General features: G+C 45.7%; 1 pseudogene; it reads right to left on the minus strand.

Annotated features, from left to right (window-relative positions):
- Positions 1-963: 963 nt before the first annotated feature.
- LOC143655916 (coiled-coil domain-containing protein 93-like) lies at positions 964-11,795 on the minus strand (annotated as a pseudogene).
- Between the last annotated feature and the right edge of the window lie 347 nt (positions 11,796-12,142).

Below are 12,142 nucleotides of genomic sequence, written 5' to 3' on the forward strand. Positions count from 1 at the left end.
GTGGGACTCAGGAGGCTGGCGTCCTCAGGGGGCAGGGCTCCCAACCCTGGCTGCACATTAGACTCCCCTGGGGAGCTTTTTTGTAAAACTCTTTATTATATAACATATGCAAAGCAAAGAAAGATAAAAGCAATGATTTTCAAAGCACTCTTCAACAAGTAGTTACAGGACAGATCCCAGAGTTTGTCATGGGCTACCGCATCATCCTTTCAGATTTTTCCTTCTAGCTGTTCCAGAATATAGGAGGCTAGAAAGAATAACTATTTTCTTTATTATCACAATCTACTCTTTTTTTTTAAACCCGGAGTAGCTTTTTAAATTACTGATGTTTGCCCCCCACACCCACCCCAGACAACGAAACCATAAACTCTAGGAGTAGGGCCCAGGCACCCTGATGTGCAGTCAGGATCAATAATCATTGTTTAAGAAATGTCATTTTACCAAAATGAAATATTCAATACTGGGCTTTTAGGGAAAAAACATTCACACAAGCTTTTAAAAGTTTCATTATTTGCAGGGTCCTCCCCTTAGGGGACCCTAGTTGGCAGATACACTTTATTTAGATTTTCTCGAAGGAATGCCTATTGCTTGTACTTTCACTGTCATCAAAGAGCGGAATTTGAAGTTCCCCTGGTATGCGTGAGAGAAGAGTCTGTGCAGCATGGCTGGACTCGGGCCGTCAGTTTGAAGGGCCCCTCTGGCGCAGCATAGTGAGTGGTTCTGTTTTCCTGCCAGCCTTGTGCGCCACTAGAAATGCAAATCGAATCAGTTCAGAGCAGTTCCTAGAAGCCACCAGACCGTCCTAGATGGCTTGAGGTTATGAGGAAACCAAACGCTGTTTTTTTTTTTCAAATCACAACACCTGTATCTTTCTACTGTTTGCTTTCAGAAGCATTTCACAATGTTGTAGTTGACATACGGGTGGTTAAAAAAAAAATCAATGGCATACGATGATGGGAATTTTCAGGCCTTTGCTTTCAGCTTGGACAACAGCACCTCGTTCTTGCAGCCCTCCTCCTTGAACTTTTTCACTGCCTTAAAGTATAGCCTCTGTTTTTCCAAAAGTTCCAAGTGCCGGTTGTTCGACTGGTCTCTTCTCATTTTGTTCTCCTGCTTCTTCTTTTCCATATTCGTCCTACTTTGCTTAAATCCTTCTGTTCCATCTGATGGAAAAACTGGTCCTGGGAAGCAGGTGAGGCCATGGTTTAAGAGAAGTTCTCATGAGTTGAGTTCAGCAAGCTGATCTCTTTTCCCAAACAAAACTTTTTGTTGTCCAGAGTATTATACAGAGGGAAGAACTGCTTGGTTTCCTTGTGAACTGCTGAAAGATTTCAGCAATAGAGCTCAATAAACTTCTTCTGATACTGTATTAGCTCAGCTTGCCTGGGCACTTCATCAGTCTTGCAGTGCAAAATGGCAATTTCTGGATTTCTTCGAGCCTGTAACAAATGAATTTTGTAAAGTTTCTCTCTTCCATATTGTACCGTCTGTCTAACTCTTCATCATGAGTCACCACAGAGGTGAGGGTGCTGCCTGGCTCTCCACTGGGCTGGGCCTTTTCATCTCTACTGAGTGCTCTCTCTGCCTTCAGATTTTCAATTTCCTGCTGTCGCCGTGTCATCTCCTCTCGACAACGCACTTTAAACTTCTGCTCCTGACTTTTCAGATTTTCGTTCATGGCCACAAGTACTCTCAAGTTCTGCAAGATACTTGGATCAGCTTTGGATTCTATCTTCTCGAGGGCTGCTTGCTGTTTTTCCAGTTTCTCACTGTAACTCTTCAACTCTGTCAGCATTTTCTTCATTTCACTTTATCTGGCTTGTGGGCTGGTATGACTTGCCTGCAGCTCCTCCAGATATGTGGTTTTCTGCAGAATCTGCTTGTTTAAAGAAATGACTTTCCGTCGATGTAGCTGGGAGGCTACTAGTTCTTCCGGACTTTCTGCAGCTGATAACTTGGATTGCTTCTCAGCATGCTCAGATGCAATCTGCTTGATTTCTGTAGATCATGTACAGGCCCACAATCTGGCCCACGGCACTCACGGTGAGCTGGCTCTCTTCGCTGACCACGGTAATCACCTTGGCGGTCAGGGACTGAATGTGCTGCTCTTCAGCAGCTTGAAGCTCATCCTCATGGGCATCAGCTTTGTCTGTAGCTAGGACTCCTGCAGGAAGCACTGTTTTCTTGTTCTCAACGTTCTCTGTTTTGCTCTGGTAGCTAAATCCATATCTCCTGCCGTATTCCAAAAGCATGGCATGGATCCGAGATTCCTCATCCAGCAGCTCCTCTGTCAGAGATGTCGACAACGGTCCTGATGGCCTTTTCTTTTCTCTTTATGAGGGCATCGTCCTCAGGGGGACTGTAGGTTTTCTGGAACTGAGATATAGAGTAGGAGCAGATGTAGTCACCCATTTCTTCTTTTGTTTCTATCGCTTGCTTCACCAGCCACTTGGTTCAAAAAGACCGATGATGAACAACATGTCTCTCTCAGCTGGAAGGGCACATGGCGAACATGGTGGCATCTGCTGGCTTTCTCATGGCTTTACAAAAAGCAAAACCAAATGCATTTAAGGTCAAAAAGTTCTGCCTATAATTCCAGATCTTCTTGATTTCCAAGCAGCCAGCCACCTGCTCTCAGCTTTCGTCTAGAACCAAACAACTCAAGGAAGGAAAAACATCCCTCCAGGTCAGAATGGTTCTGGGAAACTCTAAATGACCTTACTTCTGGAGAGGACATTTCTTGGCTTCTTTCCCCATCTTGCCATGCATGTCCATCTCCTAGTTGGAAGACAAGAATGCCTTTCATCCTTTCCTGGTCAGGATCTTTTCTAGGTTTAAATTCCTGAGCTCATGCCTAGACTCCAGTTAACAGCTTCTTTTGTGGGGAGGAGGCTGCTTAAGATTAGTGCACTAAAGAGAAGGTTGAATGACCACAGACCTTAGGATTCCCAGCAGTGCTGTCCATGAGTGGCTTCCACATGCAGGTCTATAATGGGCACACAGAAATATCAGTGATTAAGGTAGAAATATACAAAAGCATCTCAGGTCTTTCTAGAAATTTGAGAACGCTGTCCTGCAGGGGTAAGGGCAAATTGCAAATGGAAATGGTCTGATTGAAGTGATTAAGGAATTACAGTCAATTCCTTGTTATTCACGTATTTATGTTCTACAAGGTCACCACAAACGCTAACTTAGCAAATACTGAAAATACCAGCTTAGGTTCCCACCAGCCTCTGGCACAACGCTTCCTCAATTGATCAACCTATGGAGACATAACCTCATTTGATGTGTGTTTTGGGTTAAAGACACCTTAGTATCTTTTGCTTCCCCCTTAAAATTGTTCACAATGATTCCCTAGAAAATTCTTTGTTTCACCAGGCCTTCAGAGACCTCAACTAGAAACAGTGACCTTCAGAACGTTTTTAGAACAACATTGAAACACTGTTTACAGTATGAGAGCTGAAACAAGAAGGCAGAGGATCTCCTTGGTCAACCTCAGCTGGGAACTTGCTATGGGGTGAATGGCTCTTTTTTTCTTTGCATGGGCAGGCACCGGTAATGAATGGCATTTTTTTGCTGCTCTGCAGCTGTCCTCGAATGACCAGGGGAGTGCCACCCCCAGGGAACCTGCAAATAGTGAGGACCAACTGTATTTGCCCAATATGGACAAGCCCCTTTACATGCCTATCTCAGTCTCCGTGTGGATGTGTAGCACCTCTAGGAAAGCTAATACTGTGCAGACTACGCATTATGCATGAAAGTAGAGTTGCAGGAAACATGAAAAGAGAAAGTAAGAAGGCTTATTAAAGCCTCAGCCAGGGCTGGGACTGTCCCTCCTGCCCACTGGCCATCCTAGGCACAGCAGAGGAAGAGAGAGTCTAGGAACTGTCCCAGCCAGATGAGCAGAGAGGGTAGAGCTGGCCTTGCCTCGAGTCTACCCAACATTTCCCAGGAAATCCCTTAGGCTTCTATGTCAAACACCTTGAGTTCTCTTCGCTTTTACAGACTTTCTGGGCTGCAAAGTGGGTTCTTTGCTAGGAAGTAAAAGGAATAAAGAGAACTTGAGCCTGGAAATGAGAAGACCTGAGCTCCTGGACTATGGGAGTAAGTACAATCTCCTGGCCATCTCTGGACCTCATGCCCATATTTGTAAAAGGATGGGAGGCTCTAGATTTTCTTCCTTCCCATCTAGGTACATTTCCATTGCCCGTACACCTCCCATCATGGCAACAATCCTATAACTGCTCCATCCATCTCCCTGACCAGATTGCAACATTGGTGTGAGAGAGGATATGTCTGTCTTACTCATGCTTGTGCACTCATTACAGTGATAAATGCAAAGGAACTTAAAAAATGTGTTGAATGGAAGGAAGGAAGAAAGGAATGAAGGAAGGAAGGAAGAGGAGAGAGGGAGGGAGGGAGGGAGGGAAGGCCAGATATTCCAGCAACCACTGGGGGGCCTATTTGTCGGAAAGCTATAGGAGCCCTGAATGTTCCTGCAAATGAGGAGAGAAAAAAAAAAAACAAAAACATCTTCTTTCCAATCCCTGCAAAGGTGGGTAGAGGTGGGGAATGAGACAAGAGGCAAAAGCAAAACTGGATTGGACTAAATTTCCAACAGAAGCTTTTTAAATCCTGTGGGGACCAAAAATTTGTGGCACCTGGCAGGTCCTCTGGAGGGGCTGACAGAACAGCAAGTAGAAGGATTTCCTTCTCATGGCATCAGAGAGACCTGAGGCCTTGCTGGAGCCAGCAGACACTCATATATCACCAGAGCTTTGCAGTTACAACATATTTTCTTAGTCTCCAAAGAACCCTGTAGAACAGGGAGGCCAGCTGGGGGCTGGAGAAGAGTTGTGACATTGGCATTGGGCTGGGCCTGGGAGGGCCTGGCTGAAAGAGACCTCACAGCTGCAGGACCAGCTTTTTCCATGACAATGGGGTAAGTCAGAAGGGACCCTGGTGCATCCCCGTAACCCACGTAGCCTCAGAGGAGAAGGGAAGCTTGCAGACTTGGAATTTCAAGTAGACTAGACAATGACAAAAACCTTGGAGTATACTTGGCGCCCTTGAGTTTTCCATAAAAATAATTACTGAGATGTCTTTATTCTGCTATTATCTCCTGACCTCATGCTGAAATCATGGGATCCCCATATCATAGAACTTGCCTACTGTGGTAGTTAGCTTCAGGTGTCAACTTGGCCAGGTGAAGATGCCTAATTCTATTGCTGTGGACATGAGCCAATGGTACCTGAACCTCATCTGTTGCTCATTACTTCTGCAGTCGGCTAGGAGGCATGCCTGCTGCAATGAATGATGTTTGAGTTAATTGACTGGTGCTTAAATGAGAGAGCTCAACATAGCACAGCCCAAGCAGCTCAGCATACCTCATCTCAGCACTGGTAGCTCAGCCCAGGCCTTTGGAGATGAAGAAAGAAATCACCCCGGTGAAAGCTGTTGGAACCCAGAGGCCTGGAGAGAAGCCCAGCAGAGATTGCCTTGTGTCTTCCCACGTAAGAAAGAACCTCAGTTGAAAGTTATCTGCCTTTCCTCTGAAGAACTAATGAAATAAACCCCCTTTTATTAAAAACCAATCTGTCTCTGGTGTGTTGCATTCCAGCAACTAGCAAACTAGAACACCTACCAAGTCACCCAACTTTTATAGACAGTGTCCCTTTCAGTAACATCCACATCAACAGCAGCTATCAATTTCATCCAGCTTCTTTCTGCTCTCAGGACCAGGACTAGGGGGCTCAGAATTTAAGGGTTGTGAACCAACTCTGTAATTACAATAAATAATACTTTAATAGAATTTTTAAAATCAAAATTAGAGGAAAAAGAATTCCACAATGAACAAAATATCAAATTAAAAAAAAATAAAGACTGGATCTGACCTTGCACTTGCTTGGCTCTTATTCACCTTACCAGCGTCCCACCCTGACCAAACTCTCACTTGAGGGCTGTTGCACTTGCTGCTCCCTGCCTGGCACATTCCTCCCAGACCCTTGCAGGGCTGGCTCCTTCTCATCATTCAGGTGCTTGCTCAAATGTCACCTTCTCAGACAGGCCTACTCCTCTGTGGCTTGGCTATCTCAAATCACCCTACCCCTATCCCTGACCCCACTCACTTACTCTATTCCATTACTGTTTCATTTTTTTTTCAGAGTGTTCACCACTATGAAATTATTTTGGTTGCTCAGTTATTGGTTTCCTGTTCTAACATACAAGCTCCTCATAGAGATGTCTTGTCAAGGTCTCGTTTACCAAGTCTTATCAGTGTCTATCACATCGTTCACGCTCAAAATGTATTAGCTGAGTGAATAAAGGAAAGAGTGAAGTGAAAAAATGAAGCTCTTATCTCCCAGACATCAAGTTAAGTGCTTTCAAAACATTATCTTATTTAAGATTCTCAGCGATCCTCTGAGATATGCATGAATACCACCGTTTTACAGACGAGTAAACTGAGGGTTAAAGAGGTTAAGAGACATCGTCAAGGTCACTTAGTGAATAAGCAAGTGAATGCTAAAATCATCCAGGATTCTACTGCTTTTCACCACCCAGGTTCACATCTCATCTTCTCTTACTTGTATTTAGTGCAGTAGTCTCCTAATAGGTCTCCCTGCTTCCACTCTGGCCACCCCTCCTCCCCAAAGTCCTCCTACACCACAACAACCATTTGAATCCTTTCAATTGTAAATCAGAACATGCCCCTAAGTTTAGACCTCTCCAATTTCTCACAATTTTTTCACAATCTCAACCAAAACCCCTTTTAGGTCTCATGTAGTTGGTCCCCCAGGCCTCTCCCCCTGTTACCCTCTGCTCCTTACTCTTTCTCGAGAATGCCAGGCATATCTCCAATTTGGTTGCCGCCTCTCCTGGGGATGCATTTCCCACAGACAGCCACATTTTTCACTCTCTCACCTCCCTCCAGTCTTTGCTCAAATGCCATCACCTCAATAGAGCCTTCCCTGGCCGCCATTTTAAAAAGTCGAGCCCATCTCTGCACTCCTGCTTACTCAGTATTCCCCATCCCCATAGCATTGATCTATTCCCTTCTAACCCACCTTATGGTTTCCTTTTTTGTAATGTTTGTTTATGGTTTTTCTTCTGCCCACTAGAATGCAAATTTTGTAAGGATGAGGATCCTTGTGTTTTGTTTACTGGTGGATCCTGGCACAACATAGATACTCAGTAACTATTTTCTGAGTGAATGAATTAAGTGGTGTAGCAAGGATTTTAAATCAGGGGAATTTCCATCCAAGTGCCATGCTCAGCCCTGTTCAGCTGTGAGGCTGCTGAGATTTCTTCTTGTTTGGTGGACATCTAACGGTTTGTGATTATTTCTCAAGGAGTTTGTCCTTTCACCCTTTGGGGTCCTTATCTCTCTCTTGAAGGGTAGTTTTTTTTCACATGGGCAGGCACCGGGAATTGAACCCAGGTCTCCAGCATGGCAGACAAGAATTCTGCCTCCTGAGCCACCATGGCCCACTCTCAAGGGTAGATTTAATTTCTTTATTCTCAAAATCACCTCTGTCCACCTTCTTTACTGAACCATTCCTCTCCCTCCCACTCCCTGTTGTGAAAACAGTAAAATGCCAACCTTTTCCTCTATAAAGAAGTGCCGTCAACAGTGCTTGTGCGTGCAGGGTGGTTTCTAGTAAGATGAGCTCTTGAGGCGGGCTTTTCTCACCAGACAATCTAAGGCTGGGTCCGCCCTTTCCCATCTGTCCCGCCTGTGGCCCTGCACAGTGAATACGTAGCTCTGATGCCTGTGGTCAGTCCCCACCAGGCTTCCTCCCACTTCCTTAACCACTTTTGTGACGTTGAGGATATGAACTTTCCCCAATTGTCCAGTTAGATTTGATAAGAAAGTAGCACCTGTTAGGAACAGATACCATCAATGTTGGGGCTAATTTCCTCTTTGGCTTGGCATGAAACATATGACACTTCCGGCTGGGGAACAGTGGCTCATCCCCTAATTTGGAGGCCAGAGGAGATTATGAACTCTTGGGACCCACCATGCCTGGCTCACCTTTGGCTGCTGCGGCTTCCCTGACAGCAGAAGACTTCAGAGCTGCAGGAGAGGCAGAGCCCCAGGAAGGAGCCTGCACACAACCATGCGGTGTGCTTTGACTGGCGGTTGAGCCAAAGAGAAAATAACCCGTGAGAAATATGGCCCCTGGTGTGGCGGCTTCTCCAAACACAGAGAGGAAGCCACCAAGAGTAGATTTCCCCACTTAGGGCCACTCTTGGCCCAGCTTCCTCAGGCTCCTGGGCCAGTCAAAGGAGGGTTTAAGGTTTCCTTTTTCTAAGGAAACACCTCAGCTACAGGACAATGCTAATGACAAAAATTTCAAACACAGTTGAGGTGGGAGGGGAGATATTTGGGAACACTGGGATCCTTCTAGCAGGGCCTTCAGAATCAGAACACAAAGTGCCCCCTTCTGATCCCAGACAGTTTTGGGAAACCAATATAACCCATGTGAGTTTCATTACAGGTGATGCAGGTGTACAAAACATCACATTTGTTTGTTTCTACAATCAAAATTAATTTATTTGGGCACTTTACCCATCTGGCAGGCAGAATATTCAATCTTAGTCATAATTTGGATGCTTGCTTTCATCTCAACATCTCTCATTCACACACTCACACATACACAGAGGTTCCTGCAAAAATCCTGGGATTTCTGGATGCAGTAATACCAGGGAGGGGGTAGGTCCTCAGTCCAGAGGGCTAATCCTTTGGTTTAACAGTATCAACCACTGGTTACTACTGTTTGTCTCACAGGTATTGCCACCCCAGATAGTTTGGCGATACCTAGATGGGCCTTCAATCCAGTGGCAGGTGTCCTTGGAAGAGTAAGACAGGGGGCATTAGACAAACAGAAAGGAGAACATAGAGGAGAAGTCATGTGAAGATGGAGGCAGAGGCTGGATTGATGCACCTACAAGCCAAAGAGCATCAAGGATTGTCAGCAGTTACCAGAAGTTAAGAGAGAAGAGTGGAATAGAATTCAGGCATGGAGCTGAATATGCTTTCCAGACACAAACTTAAAATTCCTCTCCTCGGGTGATCCAGCTGCATTATATTTATGCGCTTAGACTTTAAAAGTTCTAAGTAGAAATATTCTGATGCATCCTCTGCCTGTGGCCCTGCAATACAAAAAGAATCACCAAGCGTAAACCAAGGAAAACCAAAGGCCTGACTGCCTCCTTGGGATAAGAGGAAAAAAGTAAGTAAATGTGTCAGGAAGAACCCCCCCCCCCCACACACACACACACATTAATTTTCAAGGAATTATCCTGCCACATTGCCTCTGAAGCTTTCAGGGTTTGGAAAGGGTATTGGACACTTTGAAAAGAAGTGGCCTTCCCATCTTTTTGAAAGGGAAGGCATGGGAGACACGTTAATAAAATTCATTGTGATAGGAGGCGTTGGCTCTGATATCTCAGCAAACAGGTGTGAACTAGGCAACCAGGTGTGAACCAGGCAGATTTTTGCAAAAGGTGTGGTGAATGATGTTGTAAGAGGTGAGAGAACTTAGCCAGGCCTCCTAATTCTGTAGAATAGCTCCCTCCAGAGAAAGACAAACAATGTGGGCCCACAAAACCAAAGGCATTTACCATGGTCACACAAAGGAAGGAGGAGTGGCAGAAGAGAGAGTGCTAACTCAATGACCTTCGGAGGTTTCTTCCAATGCAGGACCCTGCGTGCTGGCATCTTATGAAATGCTCCTTCCTGCTGCCTTCCCTTCAGACGCTCCTCCTAGACGTGACTCCCTTGCTCTCTGAGCTTACGTGCAGACTCTCCACCTGACCCCCAAGAACTTGATGTTTTGGCTCTTCTTGCATTTCCAAGCTCCACCATCAAGGATTCAATCCCTGGGTTCTCTCTGCACACTGAAGCGACAGATCCTTCCTGCTGGTGCCCTTTCTCTGGCTGGCTCCACAGAGCATGGCCTGGATTAACTGCATACTACCCTCTCAAAAGCCAACATTTCTGGGAGGCCCTGGAGTTCTCACATATCCAAGCTTCAGCTTGTGCTTGATAGGACAGCTCTAGCTTCTGGATTCTTCCATGGTGGGACCTGACCTGTTCTTTTCCTGGGCTGTGTTTGTTTCATTCTCCAACAGTTAGAACTTCTTCCTGCTCAGACCAGGAGGAGAACAGGGGGATTTTCAGTGTATGGCTCCTCAGTCCTGGAATCCTGTGCCCACTATTAACAGGTACCATAAAGCCCCTAAAGCTAAGAGTGCCCTCTTGTGGCAGAGATATAACTGCAGCTGAGGGCACTGAGAGAGCAAATTTATTAAAAAAATAACTTATTTTTTTGTAAGCATTCTGTTTTATGTTCATGTATTCTACATATGTTAGTATTTACATCAGTCCTATGAGGTGGGCATTATTATCATCATCATTTTGCAGGAAAAGGAGGCACAGAGAGATTAATTTGCCCCAGGTAACAGAGATACTTAGGGGGTGGAGTCAGGCTCTTAGTCCAGGAAGTCTGGTTCCATTGTCACTGTTTTAACTTCTACACACGCTACCTCTCAGAACAAAAGACAGTGCTCACTCCCCCAAACTTCCAATAAACCTCTGCCACTCCCAGAGAAATTCCTTCCCCAGCAGACATGCCGCAGGCTCCCACGTGGGTGTTGTTGCCCCTTCCTCATTTCATGCTTGGCAGGTGTTTCATGTTCTGAGGCTGCTGTAACAAATTACCACAAACTAGGTGGCTTAAAACAGCAGAGATGTATTCTCTCATCTTTCTGAAGGCCAGAAATCTAAAATCAAGACGATGTGAGGGCTGCTACCCCGGGAGGCTTTGAGGACGAATCCTTTCCATGCTTCTGGCAGCTGCTGGCTGTCCTTGGCCCTCTTTGGCTTGTAGATGCATCCCTCCAGGTGCTGCCTCCATCTTCACATGGCCTCTGCTCTGTGTTCTCTTCTGTCCATCTGATGTCCCCCTGTCTCACTCTTCTAAGGACACCTGTCATTGGATTGAGGGCACACCCAAGTAATCCAGGATAATATCATCTTGAGATCCTTAAATTAATTAAATCTACAAAGACATTTTTTCCAAATAAGGTCATATTCACCAGGAGTTAGGACTTGGGCATATCTGTTTTTTTTGGCAGGGGTGGGGAGCACCATTCAACCCACTAAAGCAGGTAAGATGAGTGGAGGACGTGCTTCTACTCTGACTGGGCAGGCCCCAGCTATCTTGTTCCTTTGGTTTCAGAGCAGCAAGCTGCAGATACGGCAGATAGCTATGACCATCAGCTGCTGATTCCAGATAGGGATAGGACTGGTTTTCCCCTCTGCTAAGAGGTTATAGCTCCTTAGTCCAAAGTGGGAAAAACAATGACCTTGGACTATGGGCTTGGTTCCAGAAAGACCCCTGGAACATAGTCTCCAAAAGACTCATCTGAGCCACTGAAGGCTACATTCTCTGGGCTGCTAGGCCCTGCTATAGGGACAGAAGCAACGATGACTAAGTACCCACGTCTCCCCTGCCAACCTAGGCTGAAGGCTGGCAAACCAGAAACACTGAGGGACTATGTCAGAGCTCAGACACCTGAAAATATTCAACTGCCAGTCAAGAATCCTTTTATCCGCATAAGGGACAGTTTTAGACTTAGCATTTCTTCCCCACCAAGGCGTAGCCCCACAGGCTGGGTTCCAGTCTGGTGCCCAGCAGCGGGTGGATGCAGTCAGCCAGCACAGGTCCCAACTTGGAGGAATGGGAAGGGTCTCGTGTGACCTTCCCATCGACCTTCACATGGGGAAGCATGCCCAAAGGTGGTCTGCTGGTTACACACTGCCCATGATGTCCTGGGGTTCCCTGTCCCCTAAGACCCATGGCAATCTGTTTTGCTGCCCTCTTGACTTTTCTTCCTCAAAGCCTCATTTTGCCTAACATCCCCATGACAGGAGTTCTGGGAAAATACAGTCAACATTTGTGAATCCCAAACCCAAGCAGGCACAAAGTCATATCCAAAGAAGCACAACCCACAAGCTAAAATAATTTTTAGAAGGATCCAATTGCAAATTGCATCTCTATAAAAGAATTAGGGGGAATTTCATTTCTAATTCCCAACGAAATTAGGTGTGACAGACTCTTTAAAAGTGAGACTGCAA

This window comes from Tamandua tetradactyla, chromosome 2 (genome assembly GCF_023851605.1).
Source record: "Tamandua tetradactyla isolate mTamTet1 chromosome 2, mTamTet1.pri, whole genome shotgun sequence".
Classification (NCBI taxonomy): Eukaryota; Metazoa; Chordata; class Mammalia; order Pilosa; family Myrmecophagidae; genus Tamandua; species Tamandua tetradactyla.